Consider the following 15,685-nt stretch of genomic DNA (forward strand, 5'->3'; position numbering starts at 1 on the left):
TTTGGTTCTCATTCTCTCTTGTCTGCCACCATGTAAGATGTGCCTTTAGCCTTCTGCTATGATTGTGAGGCCTTCCCCAGCCACGTGGAACTGTGAGTCCATATACCTCTTTTTCTTTATAAATTACCCAGTCTCAGGTATGTCTTTATCAGCAGTATGAAAAAGGACTAATACAGTGTCCTTAAGAATCACCTGGAGAGCTTGTTACAAATGCAGATTCCTGGGATCCTATCCTGACCTACTGACCCAGAATGTCTAGTGGGAACGCCTAGGAACTGGTATTTAACCAAATCACCCACCCATTCATATGCACAGCTAAACTGGTTACCTCTGATCTAATCCAACTACCAACGCTGTACCTCAATCTCTCAAGTATCCTCAGCATGACAGCTCAGTTTCCCTCTTCATACCTCTAATGGTGGAGAACTCACTACTTCCCAAACAGCCTCTTCTATTTTTACTCTACAATAATTATCAGAAAGTTCTAATGTTGAACACAAATATGTCCTCTAGGAATGTCTGCACATTGGCTTTTATTTTCTTCCACTTCCACCTCTTGCCAGCTATGACGTGTATTTAAACAGGAAGGTAGAGGCCAAACTTACCCCAAACATCTACACAGGAAGGCTTTTCTGGCTCTTTCAGACAGAGTTGAGCTTGTCCTGCCCTGTACTTTCAAAGTGCATTGGAGGTTGCTCTGTTTGTACATTCTCCACATTTCTGCAAGTTAGTGTGGTGGTAGAAAGTACAGGCATCTGACAAAGCCAGATAAACTTGGGGCTCCATCCTAGCCAACCGCTTCCTCGTTCTGGGCCCTTGGGTAAGTTATTTTACCTGAGGCCTCCATTTTGTTATCTTGAAAAAGGGTGTGATATTAGCACCTACCTGGAGATAAGAGTTCTGAGGCTTAAATAAGATATCCCGGGTACAGGGCTTAGCACAGAGCCTGGTTCACAGGAAGTGCTCAATGGGTGTCAGCAAGGAAGAGGATTTTGGTGATCTGTCCCCAAGAGGTGGTAAACCTCCCCAAGGAAGGGGCCGTCTATAAATTACTTTCCTTCAAATCCCCAGTGCCTGTCACACAATAAATGCCAACGAAGAAAAGATTTATTAAAGGAATCATTAAAGACTGAAAGAGGGCAGTAAAAACAGTGGTCAAGAGCAAGGGGACAGAAAGATGATTCGCCTAATTTCAAATCCCTTACCACCTGTTGCTTCCTGTGTGGTCTTGACGAAAGAGCTTGGCTTCTCTAAGATTTAGTCTACTCCTGAGTAAATGCAGCCCCAGCCCCTCCTAAGATGGTTGTGAATATTACATAAGAAAATTCAAGCAAAACACTTAGCACATTAAAAAAAAAAATCCAATGAAGGCTATTGTTATAATAATGATTATGAAGACTACTAATTATTATTAATAGTATTTTCTCAACAGGGTCTACTGGTGGCTGGGATAAGAGGCTTGTCTGGAAAAGATGTCTTTCTTTGCTCATGGAGGGGAGACAGGGCTTATCTCTGTATTTTTCTGCTTCCTCTCCTTAGATTCCCTTAGGAGATACATAACTAAGGGAGCAGCTTAAAATTTGAGACTAGGCTAACGGAGCCCCGTGCAAATTCACTTTGGAGTCATACACACAGAAAATTTTGTGGCCACATCAATCTGTACACAGTGAACATTTCTCTCAGTGCCATAAACCAGATACCCTTCTACCCCCAGCTATTTGTAGCATTTTAGGTGTAGACTTCATTAAACTCCTAAATAAGGAAATGAGAGTACTCGAAGGAGATAGAGGAATATCTTGTGTCCAAACCAAATAGAGGAGAAACCATAAATAAGAGGGCTCCAAGACATCAACATTTATACACAGAAGGCTCTTCCTACTACCAAATCTGGCTGTTTAATCCCTCGGAGATTTGCCGTTGCTCTCCTTGCTTTGATTTGCTTATGGCCAAATCTGAGCACCTGGAGCTTCTACAGAGGTCAGATAAGTTCAATGTTGAATGCCTTACTCTTTGCTCTATGAGCTGAACAATTCTAGGCCCTGGGAGTAAAAGGCAGACACGCACAATTTTTGCCCTTATGGAGCTCACAGTTCAGTAGGGGAGATAGACATCAACTAAAGAATCACATGAATGAATATAAAATTACAATGAACAGTGCAATGAAGCAAAGACTCAGGAGTGCCTTGAGATCATGTCATATGTTATTTGTCTACAGGGAAGACAGGGAACTCTTCTATCAGGACATGGTAAAATAATGGGATCTGGTAAATGGGCAGGATTTATGCAGATGAAGGGAGCAAGGGACTGGTTTGGAGAATGATGTCAACAGAAGGAACAGCATATGCGAAGGTCCTATGGCAGAAAGGAACAAGCATGACAGAGCAACTGAAAGAAGTCCTGCTTGATTATAAAAGCAAAGAGCCTGATACAAAAGGAGGCTGGTAAGGAAAGGGAGGTCAGACCAAGAAGACACACAGCCACCTGGCAAATATGGTCTTTATGGCAAGAGCAAAGAGAAGCCATTGAAATACCATAAGCAGTAGATTGACAGAGTTTGTACCTCAAAAAGTTCAGAAGAGACTAGACTGAAGAGACCAACTGGGAGGCTGTTAGGCTATCAGGAGATTGGTGGTGGCATGGACTGGGGTGACAGGCACTGAAGGTAAAGAGAAGTGGATGTTGGATCTGAGATATTGAACTGAGATGAGATACCAACATTTTAGAAAATGCATAGTTTCATTCTTCTCAGAAATAACTTGGAATTTACAGGCCTCCAAAGACAGAAAACAGAAGGTTATTCAGTCTTACTGGGCAATACTAATGGATTTTATAAATCCATACTGCTGCATCATAAATTCAACTTAATAATTATTGGAGCTTTACACTAGCATCAGAGTCAGAGAGAATGGAGTTCAAATCTCAGCTCACTCACCCCCTAGCAAGTGATTAGCAATAACCTTCATCCTGTCCCTCAGTGTTCTTATGAGTGCAATGGAAAGGATGAACCATGCTTTGCAAGCTTATTACAGGGTTAGAAAAAGATGACGTGAGGATTACATGTGGGTCATGTGTATAAATTGCCTAGTACTGGTGTACATATGTGTTATTCCTTATTTTCATTAATAAAACATCCTCCAGTAGGATTGGACACAACAGAAACGTGAAGAGTGGTGATTTTTTGAAGACGAGAAAGTGGTACCATATCTCCACTTTTGAGCAGAATGCAAGATCATGGTCAGCAGGGGCTGGTAAATTTAAAATCATAGGAATAGAGCAACTTCTCTGAAGACAAAAGATAGGGCAATATGTTTCCTACTTTTGTGGACCACAACCCTCAGAAAGAAATACATTTTATGCTATGAGCTAGTAACATACTCAGCCTCCATTCTATTCATTCAGTTTCATTCAGAAGAAAACTCTGGTTATGACTCACCAAAATGATTTACTCACCCTAGGGTCACAACCCACAGTCTGAAGAACACCAGGTTAGGGAGTTCACATATAAGTCCTTCCAGGAAGCCTTCCTGGAACACCCTTACCGGCTGGAGGTTGTTACCACACTTCCATTTCCCTGGCTCTTGTGAATTCAGGCTGTGCCTCACCATGTATTCATAACTCTTCTCTTGCCTCCCCAAATGCATTCACTGTTGGTGTATCCTTCCCCCACTACTTCATTACTTTACATGAAAAATACTTGCTTTGAGAAGGTGGGATAGTTTTATATTTGTCCTGGGGGAGGTAGGGGCAGGCAGGGAGGAAAACTAACATCTTCTCAAACTAACCTGCATTAGCTGAGTGGTTGCTCTGTGCCATGCACTGACCAAGGCTTAGGAGGAGGATGGGACCTTTCCAGACTACCAAAGCCTTGGAGGCTGTGCAGAATCTCAGAGTGTGGGAGTGGAACACATGGCCTTCAGCATGAAGCCTCTAAGGGCTCCCGGACAGGGGCGTGGCCCCGTCAGACCTCTGCCCTGTGACGAAGAAGCATCTTTAGTAATAGAACAGGACTCCATCTGCCTAAGGACAGGAATAACACAGCTGTCCTTAATCCACTTTATGAAATAAATGTGTTTGCACTCAAAGTTCACTCTCCAGTGTGAAGTGCACAGAGAATCAGGTAGCGATTCTATGCAGGTGCTTCATTCCAGCCGGCTGGACAGGGAATTGATCTTGTTTCTGTTTGGCTGTTTAAGCTTAGAATGGACATTCAGGACTGAAGCAGCTGAGAAACTATCCCATGGGTGAATTCCTTCCAGCCATGATAATGTAGAGAACTACAACCACAGACTTGTTAGGAGGCACACAGCGCCAGATTTCAATTTTCTTCTACTATTTACTAGCTGTTGATTGCGAATATGTTTCTTTACTTCTCTGAGCTTCTCTTTTTCTGGCTAATATTATTTATAGAAGAGGTTTGCCAGCGGCATTAAATTAGATAAAGCTCCCACTACAGTCGCAAGAACATCATAAGCCCTTAATAAATTGAATATGGACCAGAGTTATTGTTTCTAACATTCAACACAGCATAATTGAGGGGGTGAGGGGAGCAATCTCCCCGAAACAAACAGCGTTTCCTCCATAAAGCCAAAAGGACATCGTTTCCTAGTGAGAATACGTGAGGAAGTTAGGCCCTGACAGCTCCAGGGACAGTAGGAGATGTTATCTCAGGAGGCTCCATGTTATGCTAATGAGCAGACATTACTTAGCCAGGGATCACCTATTAGCACTTCTGAGAACTCTATTTCAGGATTCATGTTGCCTTTGAGCACAGGCTGGGAGACATGGGAGGAAAATACCCAGGAGATTTATGATCTCAATTGTGAGAATTCTGGTTTCCTTCTGCAATCTATTTGCTATTACTTACTTTTCAGAGTTCTCCAAAGTTCTATGCATTTTGTCCAGAGTTTTTGGTTGCAATCAATGGGAGAAACTGCGTGAAATATGTTTATTCCATCTTAACTAGAATCAGAGTCCTCAGGAAACAGTTTTTCAGGGTGTCGTATTGCATTCAACCTCTATGGCACGTGATCATCCACAAATAGTATGTACAGAAACTTTAGATTGGATTAACTAGAATACCATATTTCCTGAGCATGCCAAATATCCATTATAGTCACATTCACTTACTTAGATACAATGGAACAGAGCCACTTTTCACATTGAGAACATACACAAAGGGATTTCAATGCCTGTCCTCGAATCAGGAATGAATTGGGAATAACGACTGAATTTTTTCTTCATGAAAAGTGTAAACATCTATTAACTCACATTATAGACTCAGTCACATAAGTATTGAATTGGGCAATGTATATTGCCTCCATGTTTTCAGACTGTAATGTTCTAAGCATCCAACTTGATAAAGCAGCTGTGGGTTGTATTTTTGTGGAATCACTGATATTCACAAGAACAGCCTCAAGTTTACTTTCTCTGGTAGACAGTAGATTTTGAAATCAAGTAATTAATGGTATATTGCCGAAAAGTATGTCCATTTATATGGATCAACTAATTTCCCAAAGTAGTGTCCATTTAACCAAAAAGGAAGTGACCCACACCTCTAAAAATATCATTAGAGGGCCAGTGATGACTTTAGACACAGTATGTGCTCAAATTCACAGAGCTGACAATGTGCTGATAAAGATAAGCTAAATTCCAGAAACAGTTGTGAAATAATTTGGTGGTTAACAACATCAGAAAACATCAGAGTTATTGGAAATGATAATGTAGATATTTGCATAGTAATATGTACTGAACAAAATGTTTTTATTCAATTGACTATTCATTCTGAAAGTCATTTATTAAGTGTAGATAATGTGTCATCATTTAAGTAGATGCCCTCATATTCATAATTTGGTAGTCATCCTAGGTGTACTTTATCCAAACCTTATAAGTAAAAGTCTGAATTAAGAGAATGGATATAGTGAGACTTACACAAAGATACACTGTTGAATTATTAAAAAAAATAAACCTTAAGATATTTTCCATTTAATGGAACATTAAACGCAAACATTAAAATTATACACACATATTTGGAGGACTATGAACTCCAAGTATAAGGAGTAAGGGGCATGGGCTTTGGAATCAGAAGCACCTAGCGTCAAATCCTTGAAGTTAATTTAAACCTCAGTTTTGTTATCTGTAACCTTTAGAAGATAACAGTACCTATGACAAAGGCTCATGACCAAGTATTGCATGACCTAATGCAGTTCTAGTTTTCGGTGAAATCAAACACACGGTAAGCCTTCAATATCTATATCTCCCAGTATCTAACCACTATGTAATATAGGGTTTATTCACATGGCATATAAAATGAATTATTTCTCATTGGTTGTTATTAGTGCCAAATATATGAGTTTGTCCTATTATCTATGATATTTAAGAAGAATAATTATATAGAGGAAAAAATTGTTGGGCAATATGCCAACATTAAATATTTGAACTTTTGTGTTTTCACAACTCCTATTCCCTAAATGAAACAATTTTAATACTCATCCTATTTTCTTGGGCTATTCTGATCTTTATCACTTACTAAGCACCCGCAATGTGTGGCTGAGGATCTACAAAACCCATGTAAGACATAATTCCTGCTTTCACAGAGTTTACCTGCTAAAAAGACAAGATGTACTTTAAAAGGTAGTCTTTGGGAATGAGATTATTTTTGTGTTGCTAAACTGTGCCAGAAAGAAAGCAGTTCGTTCTCTTATCTCTTCCTGTCTTGTCCATTGAGCTTGTGGTTTTAATGAGATAAAAATTTAAACATTTTCTTGCACTTTCAAATGCAAATGAGTCTTTCATTTGAGTGAGCAGAAAGCAAAGCTGAGATGTCAACATACCAAGGAAGTTTAGGAAGTCCATAATCATTATAGCAATAATTACTATCATTTTTTAAGCATCTTCTGAGGGCTGGGCTTTTTGCTAGGTGTTTTCCCATTTAATCCACACAATAAGGATGTATTATTGCCTCCACTTCACTTTGGTGGCCAATGAAGTTTAGAAATGCTTAGTAACTTGCAGAAAGTCTGGATTTAAACTTAAGACTGTCTGCTTTTTTGATATGACCCTTGTTAAAGCAAATTTAAAATGGGGACCAGGTCTGAAGAATCCCTGAGTGGACAAAGCCAGTTAGACCTCAACCTTGCTTGATTTGCAAACATAAGTGAAACTTATTTGAACTATTTCTTAAAAATGCCTGTATTAGAGAAAAATAGAACTTAAGCTCAACCAGTAAGAAGCAGCAAACAAACTTATGATTATATAACTACAGACTTTCCAGGGGATTGATCAAATAAGGCAACTGTGTAACTGTAACCAGTGAAATATTTTCTCTGCACTACTTCCATGTTCATCCTATAAAAGCTTCTTTCCCCTTGTGATCCTTTGGTGGAGTTTCTGAACTACTTTTGGTTTGGAGTTCCTGGATTGATGAATCACTATTTATTCATATAAACTCTTTAAAAATTATATTGTGCCTGAGTTTACCCTCTTAATACTCTTTAGCTCAATTTAATAATACGGTATGCTATAGAATGCAAATGGCTACTCCTCTTGGATGTCTTCTCTGTTATCCTTTCTTCTGCAGGTAAAGTTCTGATGACTAACACGTGGCAGTTGAGTCACAAATCCCCTCACTTTCCATTTCTGGCAGACATTACTAATTGATCACAGCTCCCCTTCTCAGTGAAACTCAGGGACAGGAGAATCTTCAACACAGCATTCCAAAGCAGTCAGTCTCAACAAATTGACTATAGTTAACAGCCAACATCTAATTGACATCTCTGCATAGTACCTTGTTTATGACTCTATTAACAGCACATGTGACATATTTTAGTTATTTACCTCCCTTTTAGTTTTGGCTATGAGACTGTGAGACTCCAGTGGCAGGCCCATTCATCTTCCTCAATCCAACACCCTGTACACAGTCTACCATGTAATACAATGGGCACCTAGTAAAAGTTTTGTTGGATCAAATGTAAGTACTTTTAGTTTAAACCTGTTTGACTACCAAATGCCATACATCCATATGACTGCACTACTGCCTAATACTAGCTTTCGAGAACTTTGCCAGGTGACTGATCCCTGTAATCATCACTTTCCCAAGTAATCATCAAGTGTCTCTCATTGTGTGTCTTTGGGTCCACAAAAAAAAAAAAAAAAAAAAAAAGAGAGAATTGAATTTATGATTAATGTCCTGGAGAAGTCTCTCTCCCTTTCTAGTTTATTTTGGCCAGAACCACCTTAGGCTGCATTCTGTGTGGCCTCTGTGAGAAGTGCTATGTGGTACAGAGAGGAATAAGATTTATTCCCTGACATCAGGGTACTCACAGGCATGTGGGGAGGCAGCCATATAATGACAGTGGGGTTGTCATGGAGAAAAGCAGGTGACATCTTGGGTGAATGAGGCTTTGTCCAAGAGAATCTTAAAGAGTGAAAAAGATTCATCCAGGAGGGAAGGGAAAGAAGGATGTTTAAACCACTAAAAACATTATGCTTTTGAGTCTAAATCCAGGCATTCCAGGGATGTGACTGTTGATTTCAAAGACCCAAGATATACCTTTTATCTGTCTCTCAAAATGCTTTGGGATCTTCCAAGTAGAACTTCAGTAGATCTGCCCTGAATCTCTGGAGCCTGCCATTGTACATATGCTTTCTACACCAACACATGGAAATAGTATTTCATTTATTTATTATTTTAATGCAGTGATTGATCATGGTTGTTGAGGGGATCATGCATTTTAAGGATTTCAGCACACCTTTTACATACCCTGAGGGTCCACCTTCTGAAATCAATGAATGCCTCATGAGCATATTCTTTCAGAACTGAAACCTTCAAAAAGAGGCACATAATATCCCCAAATTTCCTATGAAAGACATTATTCAAATGTCCTCAAGTGACGGATGGTCTAATAATCTGCACAAACGTGCTCCTTACACTCTGAGGTCAGCCCTGTTTTACTTGAAAGTTTGCACTCATACAAGTACCATCTGGAGCCCACATCCTCTGTCTTAAGCTTCAAATAAATCCTGATTTACCTCAGAAACATTTGCCAAGAGTCTGCTTGCTAGAAAAATTACCAGTTTCTCCCCCTTTGTGGCACACCTTTGCAATAAATGACACATAGTAGACATTTAACAAAAGAGTGTCTGTTGGGATGCTCTTTAGGATGCTAAAAAGTTACCTGCTGGGGAGCAAGAGTTGGGAAATTGCAGCTACACCTTTTTGTGGATAGGGAGGAGGGCGGATCTGGCAAGACTACACAATTTTTTTTTTTTTATCTGGGTCATCCTAATCCAAATTAAAGTTGCATATGCTGCCTCGACATTCTAACTCAATACCTCTGCAGTTTCCTTACCAAACATTTTTCAGCTCTCGGTCTGGGGCACATTTTGATCTGATGATGTATGTGGGTAGAAGAAGAATGGATGGATGCTTGAAGATGGACTTCAAATCCCAAGGGGATCATGTGCTATTGTGTTCCTTGAAAAGCCTGAGGAATGCTTTATGTTTGGTCTAACCCACAGTCTGCTGGTGGCATGTTTGTGGCTAACACCTTGCAAAGGGGACACAGGGCCTTGGTGCTCATATTTTCTCTCTGGGACAAAAACCAAGGTGCATATATGATTTCTTTAATAATTCTAAGGTGTTATCCAAGCCCAGTCCGGGGTCCACTGCACTCTGAAAAATGCCTTAAGCATTTGAGCTAAGCCACTGAATAAGGTGATGAAGCTAATCTAGCCGCTCTGTTTTTGTGCCAGCCAGTTGATCCACAGATGCTCTGAGCATTGATCTGCTTGCCAGGACTGGAAATGGACCACTCCTGTACTTTTTCACTGAATTCCCTTAAAAGTGAAAAAGCATCCCTTTCCTTTTAAAATAGGCCCGGAAGCACAGTTAACTAGCCTTAATTCTTTTTCAAGCTTGATTCATAGTTTTTTTTACATCAATTCCTGGTAGGAAGTGGGTCCTATATACATGCATTTTTTTTTTTTTTTCCAAAATGGGGAAATGAGTAATTCCTAAGTAATGGGCCAAGAAGGAAACCTGGAACTTCAGCAGGCTTTTCAGCTTTTGGGTGATCATAAGAGCTTTATTAAAGATTATTTTTTGAAAATCACCCACAATTCCATGATCTAACAATAATTTTTTAAATCTATTCTTAATTTTTTTAAAATAAAATTGTGATTCATAGTGTATAAACTTTTGCAGAATGCATTTTGTTACTAAAACTCTTGTGACCATTTTTGTATATACTTAATTCCTAAATATTTTTAAAAACTTAGGCTGTTCAAGGGTCACATAATAATCCACAAAACCTTCTTTGTGAAATTACATAAAATCAACCCAGGATACACGTCATGGTAGTTAATAGTGGAGACTCAAGTTAGAAAGACCTGAGTTTAAATCCTGGTTCTCCCACTGAATAAGCATGAACAATATATAAATTAATAATACAATAACATTCATTGAGTATCTGCTACATAGCAGGCAATTTGCTAAGGGCCTTACATATATTAATTTCACTTAATCCTTATAACCCTATGAGGCTGGTACCATTGTTATTCCTACTTTGCAGATGAGGGTATGAACAGAGACTAAGGAATGTTTAATACTTCAGCTCACAAAGTAAGTACATGCACTTGATCTAGCCATGCCCACATCACCAGACTGAGGTTCCACACTTTTCAACTAGCCTTTGGAAGTCAGGTCCCATTGGTCACTCCTCTGAAAGTCTGAGTCCTTAGCATCCCCAGCCTTAGCGCTGCCTCACAACACTCACTCCTTCTTCTAAATGCCACTTGCTTCAGGAAGCCTTCTTAGTGCTCTTGACATATATTTTCTTGGCAACCTGCACTTTCATTTAGAGCACTTTTTAGATGGGGATTAGTTCATTTTGTAACTATGAGTTCAACACCCACCTCTCCTTGCTGGAGGGAGACAACATGATTCCCTCACATCCATATCCCCCCTCCACAGTGTGGATGACTGACTTATTAGTAAATATCCTTCTCAATTCTTTAACCATTAATATGGTCCGTTCCCATCAGCTCAGTTCTAATTCTGTGACCTTCAGCATGACCAACGGGGAAGAAGAAGAGATGAGTGAAATTTCTCAATTAAACTGTAACTTTAGGAAGGAAGGGTCTTTGAAAGCCTCGTCTGTTCTGTGTTCCTTTCAGAACAGAAGCTTGGATCTGCACATGCCATTTTTGCCAAGAGAAGCTGTGGAGGGCTTTGGAGGTAGTGCTATTGCATTCAAACTACTTCTTTGACAACATGAAGCTTCAAGTCCACAGAACTGTCCCCAAATATGTATTTTGGTGGAGGAGTGGAATAAATGCTTCCTAACGTGTGTTTCTCTAAGGCTCACTGATTCCGCACACTTCCTTGTGAAAAAGGACACCATCCCCTGGAACTCCACAGCCAAATAAAGGAAATGGAATTTCACAATGCATATTAGCACATTAGAGAAGCAGAGAGGTCCTGCAGGGGAAAAAAGGAAAAAAAAAAAAAAAAAAAAGGAAAGAAAATAATGTGACTTTGCTTGATTCTTTCTAAGTTTATTTGGCCATGTTTGGCTGTAGAATGCACTACAATGTGCCAGAAGCACATTACACTACAATGTGGCAGAAGCACATTACACTACAATGTGCCAGAAGCAGATCCTGAAATAAAGATTTAAGTGGAAGGAGTTTTATTTGGGAGGTCAATTTGTAGGAAGTACTATAAGGGGAGACAGAAAGTGAAATTGGAAAGGGCAGGACACTGACCTAGGGTATATTAAGAACAAGTTTTACCTCTGTGGACAGCTGGTACTCAATCTTGTTAGGGATGGCTAGGAAGAACACGCCTCAGAGGTGTTTACAGGAGGAGTGAGGATGCCCAGTATCTAACAGCCTTCATCAGTCATAAACCGAGGGCTGCTTCCAGGGGTGCTAACTCACTGTCACTTTCAGTCCGCCCTGCCTGGCACCCCAAGAACAACTTTAAGCTGAGACTAGCAGTTGCTTCCAACAGAGCACTTGAGTCATCATGCACAGGAACTGTGAGTGCTGAGGAGAGACTAATGGGACAATGTCTGTTGCACAGATGTTCCCCTCTGCCTTTTTGTTTTTCATGGGGGACACCCAGTAATACCTGAGAAACTAGTACTTGAGGAACATAATTTGGAAAACAGAATGCCCAAGACATCTGAGCAGTTCCATGAATTTCAAGAAGCTATCATTTAGTAAGACACACAGAGCCAACATTACGCTATAGCTGGTCAAACTCCAAAAGGAATTCCTGTAAATGCCACCAAATGACAAACAAATAAATCTCAAGGCTCAGTAGAAATAACCCTGGAAAATCATAGCTTGTGGGATGCTACATCAAAAAGGCTTCTAAGGCTCCAAACTAAGATCCAGGCTCTAACTTGATCTGTCTGTGAAAGAGGAAAGTCATCTTTCCCACAGCCAGAGGCAGAGAGAATGGCATAGTAACTGAGCCTTATGGATGGTGACATTGACATCGAGCTACTAGGATCCTGCTCTTAAGGAACTTACATGTTGGTGAAGTCAGATAATGTCAACAAACCAACAGAGAAAATCATTGTAGCTGGTGGGATTATGAACAGGATAATGTGGGAGAATGCAGCTGGGAGAGAATTACTTTAGGTTGAGTGATCCAGAATGGCATCTCTGAGAAGGTGAAATATGAGCTGGCACTTACTTGATGCAGTGGGTCAGAACGAAAGGCATCTCAGGAGGAGGAAACAGCAAGTGCAAAGGCCCTGTGATGGGAACAAGACTAGAATATTTGAGGAATGAAAAGAAGAACTTGCAGTACTATAAGTGAAGGGCAGGGTAAGGTTAGAAAAGATTAGCAAGGAAGGCTGCAGCCAGAAATTATTGGGTGGAAATTTGACGTATTTTGTCTTCCATTTCCTTGATCTTAATAAACAGCTTTAAAAAGTATCTAAGAACATTTGGTGAACACCCAGTGATGCTCCTGCATTCCTAGATGTCAGAGGAACCCTCAGAAGGAAATTCATCTAGGTCTTTCTCCATGGGGCCATGCCAATGGTCTCATCTTGTTCTTTGGCATCTTCCACCAAGATCTCCAGTGGCCTCACAAATTACAACCAGTCTCCAAAAGCTGAATGTCAACCTGCGCTTCAAAGGCCCTGTGTCCCAGTGCCAAAAGGCAGTAGTTTAAAGAAACAGGGAACAGTCTTGCTGGGGGCTACTTCTTATTGGAAGGAGTGTACAAAATCTGATCTTGCCAGTGAGTGACCTCTATCTAGCCCTGAAGGCATCCTCCAGGCAGTTCTCTTGTGGACCACTAGTCAGTGGTTCTGGAGGCAGGATTCCCAGTGGTGCAGCCACAAAGCTTCACCCGGGCCTGGCCCCTGAGGACAATATTAAAGGATCTGTGTTGGGAGTGCAATTAGTTCTGTATGGAAAAGAAGGCTGATTCTTTACTATCTGGCAAGGTCAAGGCCAGGAGAAGAGAAGGAAGAAGAGGGCAACTCTTGGTCTCTGGAGAGACATTCTTGCAGAGATCTGTCATCCATGGGATCACCATTGGGGACCTAGACAAACCTCAGTTTTATGTCACAAGAGGTTATTAGGCCCCTGGTGTGTGTTGAGAACTGAACTCATACAGGAATGAGTTAAGCACAGGTCCTATTCTAAAGATGATGTCTTGCAGAAGGAAACATCTGACCACCTGGTAATACCAGGCGGAATGAAATCTGTGTCAGAAGAGATGTTCAAACAAGAAACTTCAGGAGAGCAAGGGAAGAGAAATGAAAAGGCTCACTGGCTTTCTCTCACTTGATGGCAGTTAGTTAGGCCAACTAGAGGCATGTAGGACTACATGTGTCCCTTGTCACACTCATGAGTTGGGCTTTTTCAGGCTGTGAGGAAGAGACCACACTATGTCAGACGATGGAGTATTATGAAGAGGAACAGGGAAGTGAACAGGACAGGAAAACAGCTCATGAGGCGCTAAAACAATGGGCCCTTGTCTTTCAGGCTACAATAACAGTTCTGAGCACTGGGTGTTTTGACATCCCCTCCAAAGAAGCTTCATTCTCCCGTCTTTACTACCTTTGCCTTTGACTGTTCCCTTTACTTCTGGGTCCTTTCCTTGGTATCTTGTTTTCAACAACCCCCTAGACAGAAGCTCTATTTGAGCGTGAGCTTCATCTCTTACTTATACTTACCTTGGGCAGATTGCTTCATCTCTGTGGGCCTCAGTTTCCTAATCTGTAAAAGGTGTATATCAGTGGTACCTACCAGTGATAGATTTTATGAGAAATTTAAATGAGTTAACACAAGTAAACAGGACAGTGCTATTTTCATCAGATTAGGGTGATTATCTCCCCTCCCACTAACTGTAGCCAGGGTAGCAGGCTGTCTTGGGCAAACTCTGATGGTTTATGCTGTAGGTAAACGGGTGTCCATTTTCTTGAAAGGCATTTGTAGGCATTAGAAGTATAGTATCTCCTGGGTGCTTAGAATCTCCTAGATCCTTTGTTCTACATCACAGTATCTTTCAAAATAAATTTTAAAATGTTTAAACCTTATTATAAAATAATATAGGTTCATTAAAATTATATTAAAATAGTCTAGCAAAAGCAGATGAAAATCACAGAGTAGAGGATGTATGATTTTTATGTGCCTGCATTCCTCCCTTTTGGGAACCAATTCTGATTACGTAGCAATCCTGCTTGATCCACATGGTTTTCGTGAAGATGACCCAGATGCAGGCATGGACCAATGGACCAAACTCTCCTCTGGGACTTTTGTTGGAGCTACTGAAAGATGATCTTTTTCTTTTGGAACCAGGAAGACATATGATTAACAAGTTTGAAGCTTCCCATGGTGAAGAATAGAGAACAGCTTTCTGGATAGAGACAAAGAAGGGTGAGGAGTGAGAGATCCCCAAAGACAGAAGACCTGGATCTAGTCATATGTGAAATTAGTAGCCTCTGTATATGAGCCAAAAAATTATATAAGTGAATGTACTTTCTCTTATTTTATTTCTGCTCAAGCTAGTTCCAGTTGACATGCTATTACTTGCAAGTAAAGCAATTTTGGCCAGCCTTCCAGAAGGAACACCCCTTCCATTTGTGTATACATCCTTTCAGTCTTTCTTTCCTCTTATTTTCTTGCATACGTAGTTTTTTTTTTTTTTTTTTTTTAACAATAAAAGGGGCCTTGATCTACAAATTTTAACACCTTTTTCCTTCCTGATTGTGTTATAAAATTTACTGGCTATGATTACCTTCCAAGTGTTTCTGAGAGAGGATAGAGAATTTCTGCTGCCTCCCACTGCCCCCCTCCACCATCCTCTGCCCCGCAGGAAGAATTTCACAGGGCAAGAAACTATCCCGTGACATATACCGATTGTCAGCTCCTTTCCTGCTCAGCGCCATGCTGCCGGGCTGGAGACACTCAGCTTTGATAGACTTTGGTCTTAGGTCAGCTTGGACTCCTGCCTGGTCTTTCACAGCCCTTTCCTCTTAAAGTCTCTAAAATCAGCTTTTTCCATAAACATCTTACTACCTTTTTCTTAAGTGAAAAGAAATTTAAGGATGGGCATATAATATACTAATAGTGTAGGCCGGGCGCGGTGGCTCAAGCCTGTAATCCCAGCACTTTGGGAGGCCGAGACGGGCGGATCACGAGGTCAGGAGATCGAGAC

At 40.6% G+C, this 15,685-nt stretch overlaps 1 long non-coding RNA gene across 3 annotated transcripts in view; it reads left to right on the plus strand.

Annotated features, from left to right (window-relative positions):
* LOC108531534 (uncharacterized) overlaps nt 1–15,685 on the plus strand; it is a 373,151-nt gene that overhangs the window by 228,137 nt on the left and 129,329 nt on the right. The window lies entirely within an intron of this gene.

This window comes from Rhinopithecus bieti, unplaced genomic scaffold (genome assembly GCF_001698545.2).
Source record: "Rhinopithecus bieti isolate Rb0 unplaced genomic scaffold, ASM169854v2 scaffold_8601, whole genome shotgun sequence".
Taxonomy (NCBI): domain Eukaryota; kingdom Metazoa; phylum Chordata; class Mammalia; order Primates; family Cercopithecidae; genus Rhinopithecus; species Rhinopithecus bieti.